The 6,398-nt window shown below is 35.3% G+C and overlaps 1 long non-coding RNA gene across 1 annotated transcript; it reads left to right on the top strand.

The window, feature by feature from the left end:
- Window positions 1-2,680: 2,680 nt before the first annotated feature.
- LOC149781667 (uncharacterized) lies at window positions 2,681-4,612 on the top strand. The gene is made up of 2 exons (XR_016414757.1): window positions 2,681-2,771; window positions 3,632-4,612. It is a non-coding gene; the product is annotated as an uncharacterized LOC149781667 (long non-coding RNA).
- The last annotated feature ends 1,786 nt before the right edge of the window (window positions 4,613-6,398 follow it).

The following is a 6,398-nucleotide window of genomic DNA, read 5'->3' as shown; positions in this document are numbered from 1 at the left end:
CTCTCCGTGCAATCTCAGTTTATTAAACTGGTTTTAAAATATATTAATAACGTTTTGATAAGTGGGCACATTTCTTCGTTATCTGAGCAAACAATTATATAAATATCTTTGCCTTCTATTTTTCAAAAATAATCCTTAGGTTTGCTGATTTCTCCTTGTTATGTGAAACAGTAATAGTGGACAAGTTGTCGTGGACTGCATTCATCTACATGTGCAATTAATCGTACCAAAATCGCGGCATCAAAGTAATTTGTCGACATATACATGCTCTATCTGTGACCATATTATTTACCAAATTTCATGATAATCGATGGAACACTGAATGACTAGGTTCTCTAGCAAGACTCTGTCATCCACATCATCAGTTAAGTGTAATTGGTATATATCAGGACTATTGGTTTATCAGCATATCCCCGACCAGTGACACATCAGAACATTAAAGTCCAGGAATTCATTCGGAACACTCTATAATTTTGGACTTGTGGACGAACTCTTAGGATTATTTGGGATTTAATGCACAAGACAAAAATGACAATAACTCTAACGAAACCTGTAGGAGCAAAGTAATATATGTACAAGTTTATGATGATCATAATATTTTCCAAGTTTCATTTCAACCCATCATAAACATATTTTCACCACCGAAGGTATGTCATAACATGCATTAAAATACACTTCAAATAGGAACTGACAAAGGTCGATATGTAAATCCTCAGGCTATTGATATTTATTCCAATAATATTTACCGAACTGTTATGTATATCTGTATTTTTCTGTAAGTCCTGGTAAATGGTTTTGTCTAATTTCTGTAGTTTTATTCGTGACTGTAAGTTGTAGTGATTATCTTTAGCTGGATTGTGCATACGTGCATAGGGACTATTTCAAGATATTAAAGAACGTCAAATTGCACAAGATCTTTAAACAGATGCTTACGTAAGTCTTGACAGTTACTAAAAATAAAATTATTAGTAAATATGTTTACGTGATATGACAATTTCCCAATTAGACAGCTTGATCAGGTGGTTTCCTAGAAGAATTAAATTAATTTCCATTCACATGCATCGGTATTTTGAAATAGAATATTGAAGAGTACGGTCTGTCACCTGCGGTATATTAAGACATATAATAATAACAGGCTCTTGGCCGTGTATATAAGGAGAGAACTGAAAATCTGAGTAAATCATACTTTTGAGTCATTCTTATTTCTAGCGTTCTTATTGTAACATCAAGACTACATACATGTTTTATTTAGATGTTATTTTAGAGGAAACACCTTTTTTTCTTCGGATTATACGGTGGAAATAGAAATTGATTATTTGACTATAATAGTATCCTGGAACTATTGTGAACTATTCAGAGGAGTTCTGGACAACGCAATTTTGACAACGTCACGAATCTTGGCGGACAAGACCATTTCCGGTTCTAAAATTTATTGGGAACTTTTCGTTCTTTTGGACTTCAATAGAACATTTTCAGGATTATTTTGGTTTCACATCATCATACTTTGAGTTCCTCTCAAATTTTAACGTATAACTTTAATAAGTAAATTATTTGTTACGTTTTACAAAACTTGTTGGCTTTGCTTCTTTTTGTTACTTAGTTTGTGACGAGTGAGTCGTAACACAAGTATCATGTCAATACTATTTACCAGGCATCATGTCAAAAATATTTACCAGGCATCATGTCAGTACTATTTACCAGGCATCATGTCAATACTATTTAGCGCAAATCCTGCCAATACTTTTTACCACGAACCATACCAATGCTATTTACCAAGAATCATGCCGATACTATATAACATAAATCCTGCCATACTATTTACCAAATATCATGACACTATAATTTACGAAGAATCATGACAATCCATCAAAAGCTGAGGAACTAGTTGTACTAAGCTGATTGTGTCATACATTTGAAAGACAAAACGGGCAAAATCAATAATAAAATATGGCGGATTAAACGCATGTTGCAGAAATACACGCTCTCCGATGCACGCTCTCTGATGATAACCATAAAATTTAACTTGTTTCATAACAATCAATGAAAATTTGCTGTATTACACTAGCATGATTGCGTGATCCTATCAGAAAAAAGTATATTGATCTAACAAATAGCGCGGGACCACATTGTTTTGTCTATGGCAGCGCAAATTATTTTTCTCCGTATCTCGAAAGTGAAAAAGACAAACCAGTAAACACCAACATATATGATATTTTACAGCACGTTAAAATTAAGGGAAACAAAAATTGGAAACTATTGACTAGATTAGATACTAGTCTCTCCTTATGTCATTTATAATATGTAATGTGTTGCCTTGGATACGGTTACGTATACAACTGTCTTAAAAAGAGTGTGTTGCAAGAAAAAACACTCGACGGCCTGGGTATATCATGGATATTTCTCTTTAACTATAATTTAAACGCGTGCCCTGCCAAACATACCGTAAAGGGTTAAAGAGTTCTAATATCGATCTGTGTTCCTTGCCAAGCAGGAATTAATGTGTTCTTCAGGAGGGTCTGCGTTTATAACAATGGGCATGATGATTAAACAATATGCAAATAAAGAAAAAAAATTGGTATCAGTAACCTCTCTACACTAGCCAATATGTTATTATTTAAGAGCGATCAGCTATCATAGTCGTGGAATATAACTTAAACTAGAGGGAGAAAATAATAATCTATTTGCATAGAGTGATTTGTTTTCGTTGCAATGAGATCAGAACCAGAGTGAATCTTACTTTGGTTCTTATTTCCTTCCCATGGGACCAGAATGTGAGTGAAATTTATTTTATTGCATTTTATTTTCTTTGCCATGAGGCTAGAACCAGGGGCGCTGTGATGTTTTATCGTTACTATGAGACCAGGGGAGATATCATGTTTTATCGTCGCCGTGGGGTCAGAGCCAGACGTGATGCGATGTTTTATCGTTGAACTATGGCCAGAACCATTGAAGATATGATGTTGTCTCCTTGATACAAGGCCAAAGTTAGATTAGATGTTATTTTACACATCGTCTAAGATTTGCATTTTCCTTCAGGTTCTCCGGTTTCCCTCTCTTAGAGACCACATAAAGTACATATCACGATTTGAACGAACGTGTCATTCATTCGGCTTAAAAAGTAAAAAGGGAGAAGGAAGCAAGTATTGTCAATGATATGTATATTTTGCCAAGTCATTGCATTTAGGGATCTCAGAACCACGCACGTTTTTCTTGATTATTTTTCACTTGAAGACCTCACCATCTGCGAATATTACCCACCTTGCAATCAGGCCAAAGCAAGAATAAACTTTTCTTTGCAATCAGGCTCATGTTTGGTTCATGTTTCCTTTCCATGAGGCCAGAACTAGAGTGAAATTTATTTATTTATTTATTTATTTATTTATTTATTTATGTTTGTGTTCGTTGTAATGGGGCCAGAGCCAGAGGCGATGCGATGTTTTATCATTGCTATGATGGCAGAGGAAATGCGATGTTTATTGTTGCCTTGGTGTCAGAGCCAGTGGGCATGCGATGTTTTATCGTTGCACTATGGCAAGAACCAGATAAAATACAATGTTGTCTCCTTGCTACGAGGCCAGGGTCAGATTAGATGGGATTTTACACACCTTCTAATAATTGCCTTTTCTTTCAGGTTCTCCGGTTGTCAATGATATTCATATTTCGTAGCGCCAAGGCATAGCCTCGGTGTATCTCCGAACTAGTTATCATTCTCTGGACTACTTTTCACGTGAAGACCACGCCAGCTGCGACTAAGACTCACGCTTATAAAACAACATAGAACAGCGTGTCGATGAAGCAGAGACGACTTTACAATATTACGTATCTATGGTCTTAAGCTAAGTAGCATAGAAGAGCAAAAATAAAGATGTTTCGTAAAATTTAACAAATAATTTATTTCCTTAAAATACAAGGCGAAAATTTAAAAGAACTTACATGTTGCAAAAAAAATCCCAAGTACTCCAAAAAGTTATATCACTAGTCGTATTGTACACTGTTCAATTAAATTCTAGTGGTGTTCGAAGGAGGATCCAGCGCTGAAGGTGATCATGTGCCCGTAGTCTTGAAATACTAATATATCAGAGGCTTGAAGTGTAATGATGTGCTATCATTTTTACAATCAATTACAATATATTCACATATGACTTTGAATTGACACTAATTCTGAATTAATGTTTATGTCAAGAATATTACTGAGCACGTTGTCGGTCCAGAGAATAATAGTTTGAATAAATGATTCCACCCAAATCAAAAACTGAACACATCAATAAAAACGATTCTGCTTCTAACTTTATTGACAGAATGAATAAATTTTCAAGTGAACAAGATTATATACAAATCTAAGACGCAAACGTGGAGCCAGGATGAAAGTACAAACGTCAGTTTTAGAAAATGCATAGTTGTAAACAGATAAAATATGTTACTAAAATTATTATAAAGAAAACGGAAAATACCAGAAACAACGGGTTCATCATGGGGGGATTCCAATATTCTAGACCCAGACCCAGATAAACAGGTTTGCCTTTATTGATAATGATCCTAACAATTAACCCACATTTCTTTGTGAGATATTAACTATGAAATATTTGTTTACAAAACAAAAACAACAAAAGTGTCTCTTGTCAGGTACAAATCGAACTTGATCTGGAACAAGTTCAAGTTCAAAATACTAATTACCAAGAAGCATTCTAAATAACAAACATCTTAGTAAAATACGTTGTGGCTAATGCGATATTATGTTCAAAGAATGATCATCAGAATGATCTTGTCTCAAATGCTATCGCTACTTTAAGTGTACCTAATTACATCAGTAAAGTCAGTGCACATGACCGTCCATTCAGTCAAAGACATAAGGTTCGTCGGAGATCGACTGGCAAAGAAAATATGGACCGTAAGGGAAATGATGTATTTACAGTCAACTCAGAAATTACACACCAGCGTTGTGTCTACAGAGTTTAAAACAAACAAACCAAGGAACGACGATTTTATCACAAGCCGTTTTTTTTTTTTTTGTTTTTTTTTTTTACAAGGACCGATCGGTTGGTTATCAGTAGAATAAATATAGTATTGGATAATGTAATTTATGACGCTCTCGAAACAGACGTAGGCGTCACTGAAGAATTTAACGAAAAGATTAATGGATTCTTCTTATCCTGTTGGCTGACAAGGTCAATAATCATTTTCTGACACGCTTTAGATGTTGTATCGGACCTACTGGCAAAACAAACTATACATTCCTTGTACTGGACTAAGTAATTTATGAAGCTATCTAACCAGACGTAGACTTCACCGGTTAAAATTGGAATGTTAAGTAAAGATTAAACAATTCTCTTTATACTGTTGGCTGACTAGCACTGCAAATAAGCAATTCCTTATGGGTGGGATATTGAACATGTATATCGGCAAATACTCTTTATTTCTTCCTGACCCTTGTTTGTCTTGACAAATGCAACATTAATCTGGTTTCCATATAACCTTTTCATAGATATTTCAGCTCACAATCATAGTTTGTCCGTGCAGTACTAATACGGCTTTTATTTCACCACACACTAGGTATACATCATTTGTAAATGATACATTTCTGAATTGTGATCTTAACTACCACTTTCTTTTCTTAACCAAGAGACTTCACAGTTCGTTTCAGTATTAAGCATTCAAGCAGACCAAATATCACTTTGTGACTTGAAATGTGAAAAAACTATTTTATTGCAACTGTACTTTTGTTCAAATGAGTTCAAACATGTATGGAGAATTTCAAGCGACTGAAATGACTTCAAAATAGCATCCAGAATGAGAACTTAGGAATATAATTATATGCCAATGATGTATACACCCCCACCCCCCGTCTCTTTTTCTCTCTCTCTCTTGTATTGATTGTTTCAAATCGAAATGGCAGGTTCAAATTTGATGGAACTTAGGGTCTAATCCCTTTAGTGATATTGTCAACACATAGTCTGTCATTATCTTTAATTTGTCACGGGACTCGTTTTGATCTTGTCTGTGTGACCGAACAAAGAATGGGAGCACATGACTATTATTATTACAGTGAAACTTCCATAAATCTAACACTGCTCATGCAACAAATTTAACCTGTGATGAAGGTGGTTCTCCCAAATGCTCAAACTTCAACAAACTGTACACCCTCCCATCATGTCACCACGTGGTGGGTGCTCTTTAGGGTTCACCCTATTGGTTCGAACTTCAACAGACAGGCACACACTCCCACCATGTCATCACGTGGTGGGTGCTCTTAAGAACTTATTGATTTTGATACTCCTTCTTGAGACGTAAAGTCTGTTTTATCATTGGCAATGGCACGTACAAAGCAAACCGGAGGAGAGGGTACCTGAGAGTTGAGGATACTGGAAGTGTGACATACACTCACATATATTTTTTGGTTT

This window comes from Sinohyriopsis cumingii, chromosome 15, assembly GCF_028554795.1.
Source record: "Sinohyriopsis cumingii isolate HCF-2022 chromosome 15, ASM2855479v2, whole genome shotgun sequence".
Taxonomy (NCBI): Eukaryota; Metazoa; Mollusca; class Bivalvia; order Unionida; family Unionidae; genus Sinohyriopsis; species Sinohyriopsis cumingii.
This window is presented reverse-complemented; position numbering and strand designations above follow the sequence as displayed.